This window comes from Mus caroli, unplaced genomic scaffold (assembly GCF_978045245.1).
Source record: "Mus caroli unplaced genomic scaffold, Mus_caroli_1 scaffold_5, whole genome shotgun sequence".
Taxonomy (NCBI): domain Eukaryota; kingdom Metazoa; phylum Chordata; class Mammalia; order Rodentia; family Muridae; genus Mus; species Mus caroli.
Window position 1 is genome coordinate 121,020,030 of NW_028227260.1, and position 17,482 is coordinate 121,037,511.

Below are 17,482 nucleotides of genomic sequence, written 5' to 3' on the forward strand. Positions count from 1 at the left end.
TTTAAGAGAGTAGTATGCGCTTCCGGTCCACTCGAGCACGAGGTGCCTTGCCAGAGGGGTCTCCGGACACCTGCAAGGACCCACACAGAATTCCCCACGGAATCCTAAGACTTCTGGTGAGTGGAACACAACTTCTGCCAGGAGGCAGGTTCGAACACAAGATATCTGGGCACCTTCCCTGCAAGAAGAGAGATTGCCTGCAGAGAATACTCTGACCACTGAAACTAAGGAGAGAGCTAGCCCCCCAGGTCTGCTGATAGAGGCTAACAGAGTCACCTGAGGAACAAGCTCTAACCAGAGACAACTATAACAGCTAGCTTCAGAGATTACCAGATGGCAAAAGGCAAACATAAGAATCCTACTAACAGAAATCAAGACCACTCACCATCATCAGAACGCAGCACTCCCACCCGACCTAGTCCTGGGCACCCCAACACAACCAAAAATCTAGACCCAGATTTAAAAGCATATCTCATGATGATGGTAGAGGACACCAAGAAGGACTTTCATAACTCACTTAAGAAATACAGGAGAGCACTGCTAAAGAGTTACAGGCCCTTAAAGAAAAACAGGAAAACACAACCAAACAGGTAGAAGTCCTTACAGAAAAACAGGAAAACACATCCAAACAGGTGATGGAAATGAACAAAACCATACTAGACCTAAAAAGGGAAGTAGACACAATAAAGAAAACTCAAAGTGAGGCAACGCTGGAGATAGAAACCCTAGGAAAGAAATCTGGAAACATAGATGCGCGCATCAGCAACAGAATACAAGAGATGGAAGAGAGAATCTCAGGTGCAGAAGATTCCATAGAGAACATCGGCACAACAATCAAAGAAAATACAAAATTCAAAAGAATCCTAACTCAAAACATCCAAGAAATCCAGGACACAATGAGAAGACCAAACCTACAGATAATAGGAGTTGATGAAAATGAAGATTTTCAACTTAAAGGGCCAGCAAATATCTTCAACAAAATAAAAGAAGAAAACTTCCCAAACTTAAAGAAAGAGATGGCCATGATCATACAAGAAGCCTACAGAACTCCAAATAGACTGGACCAGAAAAGAAATTTCTCCCAACACATAATAATCAGAACAACAAATGCACTAAATAAAGATAGAATATTAAAAGCAGTAAGGGAGAAAGGTCAAGTAACATATAAAGGCAGGCCTATCAGAATTACACCAGACTTTTCACGAGAGACTATAAAAGGCAGAAGAGCCTGGACAGATGTTATACAGACACTAAGAGAACACAAATGCCAGCCCAGGCTACTATATCCGGCCAAATTCTCAATTACCATAGATGGAGAAACCAAAGTATTCCACTACAAAACCAAATTCACACATTATCTTTCCACGAATCCAGCCCTTCAAAGGATAATAACAGAAAAAAAAAAAACAATACAAGGACAGAAATCACGCCCTAGAAAAAGCAAGAAAGTAATCCCTCAACGAACCAAAAAGAAGACTGCCACAAGAACAGAATGCAAACTCTAACAACAAAAAAAAAAAAAGCAACAATTACTTTTCCTTAATATCTCTTAATATCAATGGACTCAATTCGCCAATAAAAAGACGTAGACTAACAGACTGGTTACACAAACAGGACCCAACATTCTGCTGCTTACAGGAAACCCATCTCAGGGAAAAAGACAGACACTACCTCAGAGTGAAAGGCTGGAAAACAATTTTCCAAGCAAATGGTCTGAAGAAACAAGCTGGAGTAGCCATTCTGATATCGAATAAAATCGACTTCCAACCCAAAGTTATCAAAAAAGACAAGGAGGGACACTTCATACTCATGAAAGGTTAAATCCTCCAAGAGGAACTCTAAATTCTGAATATCTATGCCCCAAATGCATGGGCAGCAACATTCATTAAAGACACTTTAGTAAAGCTCAAAGCACACATTGCACCTCACACAATAATAGTGGGAGACTTCAACACAACACTTTCATCAATGGGCAGATAATGGAAACAGAAACTAAACAGGGACACAGTGAAACTAACAGAAGTTATGAAACAAATGGACTGAACAGATATCTACAGAACATTTTATCCTTAAACAAAAGGATACATCTTCTTCTCAGCACATCAAAGGACCTTCTCCAAAATTGACCATATAATTTGTCACAAAACAGGACTCAACAGATACAAAAATATTGAAATTGTCCCATACATCCTATCAGACCACCATGGACTAGGGCTGATCTTCAATAACAACATAAATAATGGAAAGCCAACATTCACGTGGAAACTGAACAACACTCTTCTCAATGATACCTTGGTTAAGGATGGAATAAAGAAAGAAATTAAATACTTTTTAGAGTTTAATGAAAATGAAGCCACAACATACCCAAACCTATGGGACACAATGAAAGCATTTCTAAGAGGGAAACTCATAGCTCTCAGTGCCTCCAAAAAGAAACTGGAGAGAGCACACACTAGCAGCTTGACAACACATCTAAAAGCTCTAGAAAAAAAGGAAGAAAATTCACCCAAGAAGAGTAGACGGCAGAAAATAATCAAACTCAGGGGTGAAATCAACCAAGTGGAAACAAGAAGAACTATTCAAAGGATTAACCAAATTCGGAGTTGGTTCTTTGAGAAAATCAAAAAGATAGATAAACCCTTAGCTAGACTCACTAGAGGGCAAAGGGACAACAACCTAATTAACAAAATCAGAAATGAAAAGGTAGACATAACAACAGATCCTGAAGAAATCCAAAACACCATCAGATCCTTCTACAAAAGGCTATACTCAACAAAACTGGAAAACCTTGACGAAATGGACAAATTTCTAGATAGATACCAGGTACCAAAGTTAAATCAGGATCAAGTTAATGATCTAAACAGTGCGATATTCCCTAAAGAAATAGAAGTAGTCATTTATAGTCACCCAGCCATAAAAAGCCCAGGACCAGATGGGTTTAGTGCAGAGTTCTACTAGACCTTCAAAGAAGATCTAATTCCAGTTCTGCACAAACTATTGCACAAAATAGAAGAAGAAGGAACTCTACCCAACTCATTCTATGAAATCACAATTACTCTGGTACCTAAACCACAGAAAGATCCAACAAAGATAGAGAACTTCAGACCAATTTCCCTTATGAATATTGATGCAAAAATACTCAATAAAATTCTCGCTAACCGAATCCAAGAACACATTAAAGCAATCATCCATCCTGACCAAGTAGGTTTTATTCCAGGGATGCAGCGATGGTTTAATATATGGAAATCCATCAACGTAATCCATTATATAAACAAACTCAAAGACAAAAACCACATGATCATCTCGTTAGATGCAGAAAAAGCATTCAACAAGATCCAACACCCATTCATGATAAAAGTCTTAGAAAGATCAGGAATTCAAGGCCCATACCTAAACATGATAAAAGCAATCTACAGAAAACCAGTAGCCAACATCAAATTAAATGGTGAGAAGCTTGTAGCAATCCCACTAAAATCAGGGACTAGACAAGGCTGTCCACTCTCTCCATACCTATTCAACATTGTACTTGAAGTCCTAGCCAGATCAATTCGACAACAAAAGGAGATCAAGGGGATACAAATTGGAAAAGATCAAGTCAAAATATCACTTTTTACAGATGATATGATAGTATATATATATAAGTGAACCTAAAAATTCCACCAGAGAACTCCTAAACCTGATAAACAGCTTCGGTGAAGTAGCTGGATATAAAATTAACTCAAACAAGTCAATGGCCTTTCTTTACACAAAGAATAAACAGGCTGAGAAAGAAATTAGGGAAACAACACCCTTCTCAATAGTCACAAATAATATAAAATTACCTTGCGTGACTCTAACTAAGGAAGTGAAAGATCCATATGATAAAAACTTCAAGTCTCTGAAGAAAAAAATTAAAGATCTCAGAAAATGGAAAGATCTCCCATGCTCTTGGATTGGCAGGATCAACATTGTAAAAATGGATATCTTGCCAAAAGCAATCTACAGATTCAATGCAATCCCCATCAAAATTCCAAGTCAATTCTTCAACGAATTAGAAAGGGCAATCTGCAAATTCATCTGGAATAACAAAAAACCTAGGATAGCAAAAACTCTTCTCAAGGATAAAAGAAAACCTGGTGGAATCACCATGCCTGACCTAAAGCTGTATACAGATTAATTGTGATAAAAACTGCATGGTAGTGGTATACTGACAGACAAGTAGACCAATGGAATAGAATTGAAGACCCAGAAATGAACCCACACACCTATGGTCACTTGATCTTCGACAAGGGAGCTAAAACCATCCAGTGGGAGAAAGACAGCATTTTCAACAAATGGTGCTGGCATTACTGGTTGTGATCATGTAGAAGAATTCGAATAGATCCATTCCTATCTCCTTGTACTAAGGTCAAATCTAAGTGGATCAAGGAACTTCACATAAAACCAGAGACACTGAAACTTATAGAGGAGAAAGTGGGGAAAAGCCTTGAAGATATGGGCACAGGGGGAAAATTCCTGAATAGAACAGCAATGGCTTGTGCTGTAAGATCGAGGATTGACAAATGGGACCTCATGAAACTGCAAAGCTTCTGCAAGGCAAAATACACCGTCAATAAAATAAAAAGACCACCAACAGATTGGGAAAGGATCTTTACCTATCCTAAATCAGATAGGGGACTAATATCCAATATATAAAGAACTCATGAAGATGGACTCCAGAAAATCAAATAACCCCATTAAAAATGGGGCTCAGAACTGAACAAAGAATTCTCACCTGAGGAATACTGAATGGCTGAGAAGCACCTGAAAAAATGTTCAACATCCTTAATCATCAGAGAAATGCAAATCAAAACAACCCTGAGATTCCACCTCACACCAGTCAGAATGGCTAAGATGAAAAATTCAGGTGACAGCAGATGCTGGCGAGGATGTGGAGAAAGAGGAACACTCCTCCATTGTTGGTGGGATTGCAACTTATACAACCACTCTGGAAATCAGTCTGGCGGTTCCTCATAAAATTCGACATAGTACTACCAGAGGATCCAGCAATACCTCTCCTGGGCATATATCCAGAAGATGTCCCAACCAGTAAGAAGGACACATGCTCCACTATGTTCATAGCAGCCTTATTTATAATAGCCAGAAGCTGGAAAGAACCCAGTTGCCCCTCACAGAGGAATGGATACAGAAAATGTGGTATATTTACACAATGGAGTACTACTCAGCTATTAAAAAGAATGAATTTATGAAATTCCTAGCCAAATGGATGGACCTGGAGGGCATCATCCTGAGTGAGATAACCCAATCACAAAAGAACTCACACAATATGTACTCACTGATAAGTGGATATTAGTCTAGAAACTTAGAATACCCAAGATATAAGCTACAATTTGCAAAACACAGGAAACTCAAGAAGAACGAAGACCAAAGTGTGGACACTTTGCCCCTTCTTAGAATTGGGAACAAAACACCCATGGAAGAAGTTACAGAGACAAAGTTTGGAGCTGAGACAAAAGGATGGACCATCTAGAAACTGCCATATTCGGGGATCCATCCCATATTCAGCTTCCAAACGCTGACACCATTGCATACACTAGCAAGATTTTGCTGAAAGGACCCAGATATAGCTGTCTCTTGTGAGACTATGCCGGGGCCTAGCAAACACAGAAGTGGATGCTCACAGTCAGCTATTGGATGGATCACAGGGCTCCCAATGGAGGAGCTAGAGAAAGTACCCAAGGAGCTAAAGGGATCTGCAACCCTATAGTTGGAACAACATTATAAACTAACCAGTACCCCGGAGCTCTTGACTCTAGCTGCATATGTATCAAAAGATGGCCTAGTTGGCCATCACTGGAAAGAGAGGCCCATTGGACATGCAAACTTTATATGCCCCAGTACAGGGGAACGCCAGGGCCAAAAAAAAAAAAATGGGAATGGGTGGGTAGGGAAGGGGAGGGGAGGCTATGGGGAACTTTTGGGATAGCATTGGAAATGTAATTGAGGAAAATATGTAATAAAAATATTTTTAAAAATTAAAAAAATAAAAAAAGAGAGAGTAGTACATCTGATGTTGACTTCTGGCCACTAAGGCAATACCCACAGGCACTCATAAGTGTACACACATTTGTAAATCACATACAATCTAAAATGTGTCTGAGCTATCAACACATCTTATAAAGGAAAGTGTACTTATGTCATAAAATGAAAACTTCATTACAATGAAGTATACAGTGACATATGTATAATATAGAAAGGAATATATTTATATACACACTTCAGAAGAATGAAAATGAGATGGTATACCTATCACCTTAACTACTTATAATTTCTTTGGTGAGAACACATAAAACTTACCTTTTAAAAATATTAAGAAACAGAAACATATTTATATTAACTGCAGTCACCACAGTGTGCAGCAGATTAGGAGAATTTATTTCTATCTAATGGAATTTTGTACTTGTTCTTCCCATCTTGTAGTAACTATTTTTTTCACGAGTTTTCTGAATTTGATGTTTTTAGTTTCTATACATGAATAAAATTATATTGCTTGTCCTTCTGTGACCACCTTACTTAAAATAATGATCTCCATTTCCATTCACCTTAGTCCAAATTTGAGGATTTTAACTTTTTAATGGGTTGCAGGGTGGTAAAGAAACCCAAGGATAGCTTCAGATCTCGAACTTCCAGTATCCGTCTCTTAAATTCTGAGATTGCCCATGTATACAACCACAATTTCCTCAAGATTTCAATCTACTTACAGGCTGCATTCCATTGTATAGAAGCTTCATATTTTCTTTATCCATTTACCTACTGATAGAAACTGAAGTTGTTTCCATTTCTTGGCTATTGTAAATAGTCTGAGATATAGGAGAACATGCAGGTATCTTTTCAAAATAACTTCCTAATCAAGAATACAAACAGAGAAATAAAATGAGGAAGGTGATGCAAGATATGAAGAGAAATTCAACAAAAAGATAGAAAGCTGAACAAAAACCAATCTGAAATGGTGGAAATTAAAAACATACGTCAAATAAAAAGCTCCTAGCAAAATTTCACCAATAGAATAGATCAAGGGGAGAAAAGAATGTATGAGCTTAAAGTCAAGATAGAAAAGCTAGAACAAACAAAGACAAAGATAAGATAGTCATTGGTTGGCCATTCCCGAAGTCTCTGATCCATCTTTGTCTCTCCAATTCTTGTACACTTAAGCAAGGATGTCAAAAGTTTATAAAAACAAAAACTGCTGGAAACTATTAAAGAAGACAAAAATTAATGGGAAAGAAAATAGCCCTGTTCCAACTCATCATACTTTTAGCATCAAATATTGGGGGTGGGAGGAGCATGATTTCTCATACTAAGCAGTTCCTCTGGTCCCTGTTCACCTGAGAGATGTCTAATTTTTTAATTGAATTCTGGCATTACTAACCTTGAGTTATTAGTTTCAAACAGTACATGAATCATGAGCTCAGTTCCACTAGGTTAATTTTCCCTCTTCAAAAATCAACTGAACATAGTATGTGCCCAGATAACCTACACTCCTCTCTGACTTGGTAACAAATCAGAGGTTTTAGGAATCTTTCTTAATTTCAATAATGTATTAAAGCAGAGCAAAAAAATCAGAAGAACATTTTTAACTATTTTTAATTCATGAAAAAGGGGTCATAAGGGGCATAAATGAATTGTCAACTTAAGAAATGCTTAGGACTAGTTCCAGAACAGTATCAAGTTCAAACTCTTATGTCCCTGTGGAGTAATATGTATATCAATACTCAAAACTGAACAAACTGGAAGCTCTCCAAGTCTTATTGCTAAAAAAATTTAAATTAAGATTCTACTGTGTAAGGATGATTGATTAAATTATTTGTTGTGGGCAAAGGCTTCAGTCTTCTGAAGTCACTCTCTCTGACCTATAGAACACAGACTGGAGTTCTACCCTTCTAGTGGCTACTTCCTCTGTCAAATTTAGTCCTTTTCAATGTTATCCAACAGAACAACTATGTCTCACTAATATACAAGTAATTAATTACATCAACCTGGATATTCTAAAAGTCTTTAAAGATCTCTTATCAGAGGTTAGAGATGATGACCACATATGACAAATGATCATAAAAACCTTTCTGAGTTGTGTCAAGAACCCAGGGAAGAGCCTGATACATATTATAAAAAATGAGAAAGAATTCATATAATATAAAGTAATACACAGAGTTAATGTACTCCCAAACAAAAGTGCAAAGGCATTTTTTAGGGAAATAGAAAAATAGGTCCTAAAATTCCTATGGAATCTCAAAGGAAACAAAATATCTTAAACCATCTTGTTGAAAAATAAAGGTAGAAGACTTATTCTTTGTTCTTGTAAAGCTTGCTTAGCTGCAAAAGGCAAAGAAGAATGAAAGAGTATGGTACAAAACAGCAATGATGCTTAGAGAAGAGTAGAGAACCCAGAAGTCAACCATCACATAAGTGATTTTAACAGGGTTTCTAAGAAAGCATTCAATGTAGAATAGTTTATTTAAACAAATTTATAAACATATGTAACAATGATAATCAAAGAAAAAGATGCCCAAAAATTTTGAGTGGGAATAATGTGGGAGGACATAGGGATTATTGGGGGAAGAAGACAAGGGAGAGGTTGGAATGAGAATTAAAAAGGAGGGAAAATACAATTATATATCAAGTACCCAGAACTCCCAGGAGAGATCCATGTCTCCAGCCACATATGTAGTAGAGGATGGCCTTGTTGGGCATCAATGGAAGAAGAGGCCCTTGGTCTTGTGAAGGCTCAATGCCCCAGTATAGGGGAATGTGAGGGCTGAAAAGCAGGAGTGAGGGCATACCCTAATAGAAGCAGGGGAAGGGGGGATATATAGGGGGTTTCTGGGGGGATCAGGAAAGGGGATAACATTTGAAATATAAATAAATAAAATATCCAATATTTAAAAAAATTAAATCATTAAGGAAAAAGTACTGGAAAATCTGAACACACATAAGATTGAAATGCAACAGTAAAGTGCTTAGAAAGCAGCCCAAACCCTTTACAGCCTTGGCTTTCCCTGTAGATTTCAATATATACATAGATACCTAATCACTGGGGAAGACATTTAACATTCCTCAGAAGATTAAAAATAAAAACAGGTGGTCTATCTTGGTGGTTGGTAACTCTGGAACAGAGAAGGTCTGTTTTCTTCAGGACCATGACTTTTTCCTAGGTTTCTCATGCTCCATCAAATGGCCCTATACCCGTGTGCATGTACATGAAGAATATCAAATGCTTTTGATGGGTTCTAAAACAAAAACGAGGAGGAATGTTGTTTCAAGGTAGATGTTGGGTGATAGCTATCTTGAAGTTGGTTGAGTGGAGGTAGATAAAATCTAAATTCTGTCTATGTATGAAGTTCTTGAAATGTAGATAAAATATTTTTAAGTATGGTGTACTCATACAATGGAATTCTATTGAATCATAAAAAACTATGAACATCAATATATACTAAATGAACTTTCAAATGCCCCCAAGGGGGGAAAACAGTCACAAAAACTTACATTTAGGATGACCAGTCCCTACATTTTGAAAATCACTAGCTAAGAAAGGCTTTCAGTGGTAGGACTGGGTTGCATTTGGTTGAGTTGTTGGCTGACAGACTTCCTTGGAGATATCTAAACAACATAGCTGGTACTAGGACAAAAGGCTACTTTCAGGAAACCAACAGCAGGGCTCCAATGTTGAGGACAATATCCACTTAGCTCAGTGAACATAGAGAGGTTGAGTTGGTGCCTGTATAAAGTCTTCACCTCTTACTTTCTAGGCCCTTTGGCAAGGAAAGGTACTCTGAAGACTAAGTAAGAGAAACATGGACACAGAAACAGACTCAGACTGTTGACCTACAATCTGTCATAATTACAAGATGTTCTGGGTCTTTCAGAACTCATGCGAGTAGCCAACCAATGTCTGGTTTTACTTAAGGCCATATCAAGCAAGGAAGCTCATGCCATACACTGCCTAGATGGCCAGGAACCAGAGACTGGATAGCCCAGAAACCTAGACACAGCTGAAAAACAATTAAAAATGATTCCTAATGCTAGTCTGCTATACTCATAGATTGATGCCTTGTCCAGTCATCATCAGAGAGGCTTTCCCCAACCGCAAATGGGAGCAGATGCAGTGACCCACAGCCAGGCATTATGCAGAGAGATAAAGTCTAAATTGAGGTTTCTGTCTCATTCTTCCCCTCAGATATTCAGGAACCCAACAGAAGAGAGGAAGGAAAGACTAAAGAAGTCAGAAGGGAGAATATGATTCACCAAATCAACCAAGCAGGGCTCCTATGGGTTCACAGATACTGAAGAAGGCCCTGCATGGGTCTGCACCAGGTTCTCTGCATATATGTCATGGCTATTAGCTTGGTGCTTTTGCAGAACTGATAACACTGAGAGTGGGTGTATCTCTGACTCTTGCCTGCTCTTAGAACACTTTTCTTTCTAATGGGTTGCCATATCCAGCTTCAATTTGAGAGGTTTTTTCCTTGTCTTATTGTATCTTGTTTTATCATGTTTGGTTGCTATCTCTTAGAAGTCTATCCTTATCTTAAAGAAGAGGTAGGGGGGTAGATCTATGGGAGAAGGGGAGAGGGGGAAACTGGGAGATGTGGGAGGAAGAAAACATAGTCAGATGGAAGAACCTATTTTCAATTAAGAAAATTATTTGGGAATATAGAAGATGAAAAAGTTACCAACTTGTTTTTACATGGTTTCAGAATCCAAACACAAAACATATATATATGCAAAAAGTAAGTTTGTTCTTCAGACAAATGTAACACTTCTATGTGTATGTGAGAAGTAGATTAAAGCCAGAAGATATTCGGCTTCCCTAGTGTACCTTAAAAGTGATTATGACAGCATCCAGGCTTCTAGTGTTACCTCTCTATGGTTCTAATCTCCATGGGAACATGCCTATAAATTCTAGCCATCATAGTAAGTCCCAAGAGATCATTTTCCCCCACTCTATCTTTCCTAGGGAGAATGTTTCGGTGAATGTTAGGCTTGAATCACATGTCTCCTTTCTCTATAAGACTGAAGGCTAACCTTTCTTGGATATTTATCACTTTTTTGTTTTGTTTTGTTTTTTGAGACAGGGTTTCTCTGTGTAGTCCTCGCTGTCCTGGAACTCACTCTGTAGACCAGACTGGCCTTTAACTCAGAAATCAACCTACCTCTGCCTCCCAAGTGCTGGGATTAAAGGCATGCACTATCACTGCCCAGCTTATCACTATTTATAGTAGGAAAATGAGCCTGATAATATTAGCTCCTTTTTGTAGTCTGACAAACAATTAATGGCAACACTTGATGTTTAAATCTATAAAATGGTATGTTGATGAATTTTGGTACAAACATATTCTCCAACCCTGGGTGAAACTATAAATAATTGTTTAAGGATGACAAATAACATTTATTTTACTATAGGTTTATGTGTCTCAGAATTTCTGAGAACTTTATATATGTGTACTCTTACCTAAACTTTACCACTGACATACAAGAAAAATAGGTAAGACTAAGTATCTACTTGTCCATAGTGACACGGCTAATAAATAGTGAAGTCAAAATTTCAGGCCTTACACTTTCATTCTGGTCCACATGCTCTTGGCCATACTGCCAAGAAACATGTATTGAGATTAAAATGCATGCAAGTCCTGATTTCACCTCAGAGATCTGGAGCAGCTGTGCTGGCAGAGCCATCACCATGCTTCTGGCTAGAGATCTATTCCACCTTTCCCTGGAAGAGGAAAAGAAAAAATATAAGAAGAAACAGCTGGTTCAGAGCCCAAGTTCTCATTTCATGGATGTGAAACGTCCAAGTTACTACAAGATTACTACAGTTTTCAGCCATATTCAGACAGTGGTTCTTTGTGTGTATTGCTCAACAGTGTTGTGCCAGTTCACAGGAGGAAAAAGCCAGGCTCACAGAGGGCTGTTCATTTAGAAGAAAGCAACATTAATGCTCTATACAGCCTCCTGAATCTCTCTTTTCTCACAGAATGCCTTATCAATCTCACTTACTCCCAAGATGATGTAATTATGTTTGATTTTATAAAGCATACAACAAAGACCTCCTATTTTGGTATCAGGTATTTATTTATTTATAATTTTTTTAGTTTTAATTATGGACCAAAAAAAAAATGAATGCAACTCACTCCAGAATTTTTTCGTTGGATATAAGAGCATCAGTATCCCTGGACTCGGTGTTGCAGGGCTGTAATTACAGCTATGTAGGTGACTGATGCTGGAAGATTACAAGTTCAAGATTTGCCTAGATCTTTCATGGGATGAGAGTAAGGCTAGCCTAAGTAACTTAGCAAAACCCTGTCTTAAACATTTTTTAAAGGTGATTTTCTTAAACTGGGTGAGGTCCTGAGTTCCATCCCCAACCAAAAGGGGGAAAAAAACAGGATATCAATATATGTGAATAAACCATTTTATTTTTATTAATCATTACATTCATTTGAATCTCAAATGATATCCCACTTCCCAGTTACCCCCCACAATCCCCCATCCCATATCTGCCCTCCTTCCTCCCCTTTTCCTATATGAGGGATCTCTTCCACCCACCCACCCACCCTCTCCCTCCCCACCACTCCAGCATCCCCCTATGCTGGACATAAACCATTTTACTATAGCATGTATAATAGTTTGAAAAACTCATGGAAGCAATGTGAATGTTCACTACTAAAGAAACTGTTAAATAAATTATAGTGCACTAGTATTTAACATTGAATGGTATTTGGCTACTAGCTGAGATTAATCCATATGTGTTGAATTGAGGTTTCAAGTGACATATTAAAGATGAAAAACAGATTAGAGAATTCTATGAAGTGTGGCTCATAAATGGCTCACATAATATATATGGCTGTAGCACAGACATCTCCCTTGAATGTCAGACCACCTACTCAATGTTTCCTCTTCAAGTTTCCAAAGCACTGCAAATTCAATATATCTAAAAACTGGGCATAGTGATTTCTATCTCAAAATGTAATTGTTTCTTGTGTTCATTTCTTTGTTAAGATATATGTATTTTCAAGTTCCATCCGTTTGCCTGCGAAAATACCATCCTGAGTGAGGTAATTCAATCACAAAAGAACACACACAGTATGTACTCGCTGATAAGTGGATTTTAGCCCAAAAGTTCAGAATACCCAAGATTCAATTCACAGACCATATGAAGCCTAAAAAGAAGGAAGACCAAAATGTGGATGCTTCAGTGCTTCTTAGAAGGCTGAACAAAATACTCACAGGAGGAAATATGGAGACAAAGTGTGGAGCAGAGACTGAAGGAAAGGCCATAAAGAAACTGCCCCACCTGGGGATCCATCCCATATACAGCCACCAAACCCAAACACTATTGTGGATGCCAAGAAGTGCTTGCTGACAGGAGCCTGATACAGCTGTCTCCTGAGAGGCTCTGCCAGAGCCTGACAAATACAGAGGTAGGTGCTCACAGCCAACCATTGGACTGATCACGGGTGTCCCTGATGGAGGAGTTGGAGAAGGGACAGAAGGAGCTGAGGGGGGTTTGCAGCCCCATGAAGAGAGCAACAGTATCAACAGGCCAGACCCCCCCCCAGATCTCCCAGGGACTGGACCACCAACCAAAGAATACACATATGTAGCAGAGGATGGCCTTGTTGGACATCAATAGGTGGAGAGTTCCTTGGCCCTGAGGGGGTTGTTCTATGCCCTAATGTAGGGGAATGCTAAGGCATAAAGATGGGAGTGGGTGGGTTGGTGGAGGAGCACCCTCACTGAGGCAGGAGGAGAGGGATGGGATAGGGGGTTTCCAAAGGGGAGACCTGGAATGGGGAACACAGTTGAAATGTAAATAAAGAAAATATGCAAGAAAAAAGAGACTATATATATTTTTTTTTCACAAATAAAGGAATTAAACTTTGACCTAATATTTTGCATCTTGTGCTTCTGAGTACAGGAAAATTAACAATAAGATGCACTTAAAATTCTTCATGAAAATGTATCCTTGTGTGAGGGGTATAGGAAAATGATTCTTTCCAGGGAGTTGCTCTAGCAACCATGCCCTATTTTTTCATCATTCCAGCTTGGCTATCAGTTCATAGGTATTACAGCAGAAAGTCCTTTTTGGTTTTGAGGCATCCTAACTAATTAATGCTATAGCTTGAAAGTCCCTGAGTACTGAAGGCATGACAACCCTTACAGAAATCTGCATTTTTCCTAGCTTTCTTTCCTACTTTGGAACTCATCCTGATTCTCCCATTTAAAATTCCAGAGCTCTGGGCACAGAGTCCTTCATTAGTAACCTAATCCTACCAATAGGCAGGTCTCATCATTGCTTGGTAAGTCCTGAGATGTTGACTATCACTTGATTCTTTATGATGATGTTTGAAATTTCATGCCAGATGTCAGCTCAGAACTGTGATAAGTTTCTCTATAACTTACTGTTTCCAAAGAGTGGTTTTATGCCCTGATGCAACTTCAGTGTTTCCTGGATGTGATGTACTATTCATGGCTCTTGAAAAGGTGACAAAGCTCTTGAAAATGGGGCAAGAAGCATATTATCAACCTGACTTCTTAATTGATGGGAGACTAGATCTAGCTTGGTATATCAGGTTCATACAGCTTTTGAAAAACTTCAGACTTTTAGACATCTCTAATATAATGTTTTAGATAATTCAATATATACAATATTATCTTGCATTTATGTCAGCTTTTACTTCTCTTCAGTGTTTTCATGCTGTCATTTTTGTTTGTGCCTGCTATATATCAGATTTTACATATCTTAGAATAGGTACTAAGTGAATTAAAAATCTTTCAAGGCCAAGAACTAATTGTTCCATGATTTGAATACTCGGGAACCAACAGGATAAGAGTCAGACCAAAAAAAATGGCTAAACGATGAATATGGTCAAAGTACATGATACATATAAGTTACAAAGTACATACATATGTATTATAGAATAAAATTCCACATTTTTATAATTGTTTAAAATAAGCAGTAATTTGTCTATGTTAATTTATAATGTGATTTTTAAATAATATTCTGTTTTTGAAATGGTCTCACAATGTAGTCCAGCTGACCTGGCATTCATGTGTAGACCAGGATGACTTTGACCTCCCAGAGAACCACCTGCTTCTGCCTCTCACTTTCTCAGCTCATTTTGCAATTAGAAATGAAGTTAGCCATAGAGGGAGTAGAGTTCATCAGTATTCATGTTGGTTAGAAGTAATTATAAGAGTGTGTCTGGTGGACACACTCTCAGACCCTTTTATGGCAAGGATGTTGCATGTGCTGTCATGGGATGTCAATCACACAGAATGTAGCTGCTTTGTCTTCTGCATAAGGTTCCCTGTATCCAGAAAGGGATGCATGAAAAAAGACTTTGTGTCTGGATGGAAACTTGGAAAGAATTGTGCAGGATTATTTTTTAGACCATACACAGTTGCTAAAAACCGTTGTAGAAGATTTCAAGATGATTGTTACTTCTTTAGAGTCCAAACACCTAGCATGTTTTGTTGCCTTAGATTCTGTTGGGTTTTTTTTAAGCTATGAAGGGAGAAAAAAGTATAAGCTTAACAGAGGTAAACTGTTAATGTTGGTGTGTTAGCACAAAAACAAATACAGAGGGCACAAGCAGACAACTCACAAAATAAGAATATCCAAAAGGCACAGCAAAATGCTCAATCTTTCCATTAAAAATAATGACAAGTTCAAGTAAAACCAATATGACTACTTACTGAGAAAATGTAGCAACTGTAAATAAAGAGGAGCCAGAATTGCTATGATTCAGAGAAGTAAGCATTCTCAAACATTGCTTATAGGAACACAAATGATAAATAAATTAAACAATAAGTAGCAAGAGTTTTTTACCGGCCTGTCCTTTAACTCCGCAACACTGTATTCAGAAATGTAATCCATTCAGAGTCACAGATGAGAACAGAGTTGTATGCTAAAAGATTCACATTTCCACATTGCTATAGCAAAATATTGCAATGAAAATTAAAAAATAAGGGGATTGATTAAATAACATATTTCAGGATGGTGTCTGTGGCTCAATAGCAGAATATTTGCCTAGTATACAGTCCTGGATTCAATCTATACCACACTAAAAATTTTAATAAATCAGCCAATCCTAAATTATACACACACAGTTGTTTTAACTTATCTTATATGAGGCACAATGTCATAGAATAGAAGTTTAAAAACGTATTTTAAATCTATGTTGAGGGTTGCAGAGATGTTTATACATAGCACATACACACATAAACAGAGAATTAAAAAGCAAACTGTACAACAGTCTGTAAATTATGAGATTTTAATATATCATGACTATGATTTTTATAGACATTAAAACTTCATTAGTTAAGAATACTTGCTGTTCAACCATGAAAACCTGTTTGATCACCATCATCTACATAAAAAGCCAGGTGTGGCCAGGCACATATGCATTTGTAACCATAGCTGCATGGAGCAGAAACAGGTTGATTGGCAGGGTTTGCTGACCAGCAACTCTAGCCAAAACAGCAAGATCCAGGTTCAGAAAGGACCCTGGCTAAAGGCAATAACAGAGAAAATGGTAAAGCATGACACCAAGCATAGTCCTCTGGTCTTGCCACACAGGGTATGGGAATGCATCAACACACATAGGTTTACACAGCGTATATATCACACATACATAGCACGTACTGGGTGTGGATGTGTATAAACAGAGAACTAAAAAAGCAAACTGTACAACAGTTTGTAAAGTATGGCATTTAAAAATAGCCTAACTATGCTTCTCATAAACATTACACCTTCATAAATAGTCCTGCCTTAGAAGCCTGTTTGTTTTTTTCTAAGGAGAGACAGAAAGGGAGTGGATCCAGAGTGGAGGGGATGTGGGGAGGAACTGGAAGGACTAGGGAAAGTTGAAACAGTAATTAGAATTTACTGTATAAAAAGAAATCTATTTTCAATGGAAGAAAAATTAATAAATTAATTAAGTCTCAAAAATAAAAAGGAGAAATCAAAATAGATATCTTAATAAAAGTGGTGTTTTGTGCATATTTTACTTGGATCCATAAATTTTATCATTTCTTTTTGTCACTAACATTTTACTCAATGAAAATATGAAGACTAGGTTTTCTGGAATTCTAAAGATAGATAGATAGATAGATAGATAGATAGATAGATAGATAGATAGATAGATAGATAGATAGATAGAAAGATAGAAAGATAGATGGTGGGTGGGTAGATGGATGGTTCTGTGTTAACAAAACGTGTTGAAAAGATCCTCTGTCATCCTAGGCCCATAATTCTCTATGATGACTAGACTCTCTGGACATATATAACATAGTATGAGAACTTTTATTTTATGGAGCCAATGCTATGCATATACATGTGTCTGTATAAAAAATGAAAAAGAAAGAGGGGAAGAAAAAAGATGAGAAAGAAGAAAAAACTGACTGGCTAAATATAAAATAATATCAAAAGTAATTAATGGTAAAT

At 37.6% G+C, this 17,482-nt stretch overlaps 1 pseudogene; it reads left to right on the plus strand.

Moving 5' to 3' along the window:
- The first annotated feature begins 11,713 nt into the window (after window positions 1-11,713).
- LOC110286996 (small ribosomal subunit protein eS27-like pseudogene) lies at window positions 11,714-11,969 on the plus strand (annotated as a pseudogene).
- Window positions 11,970-17,482: the final 5,513 nt, after the last annotated feature.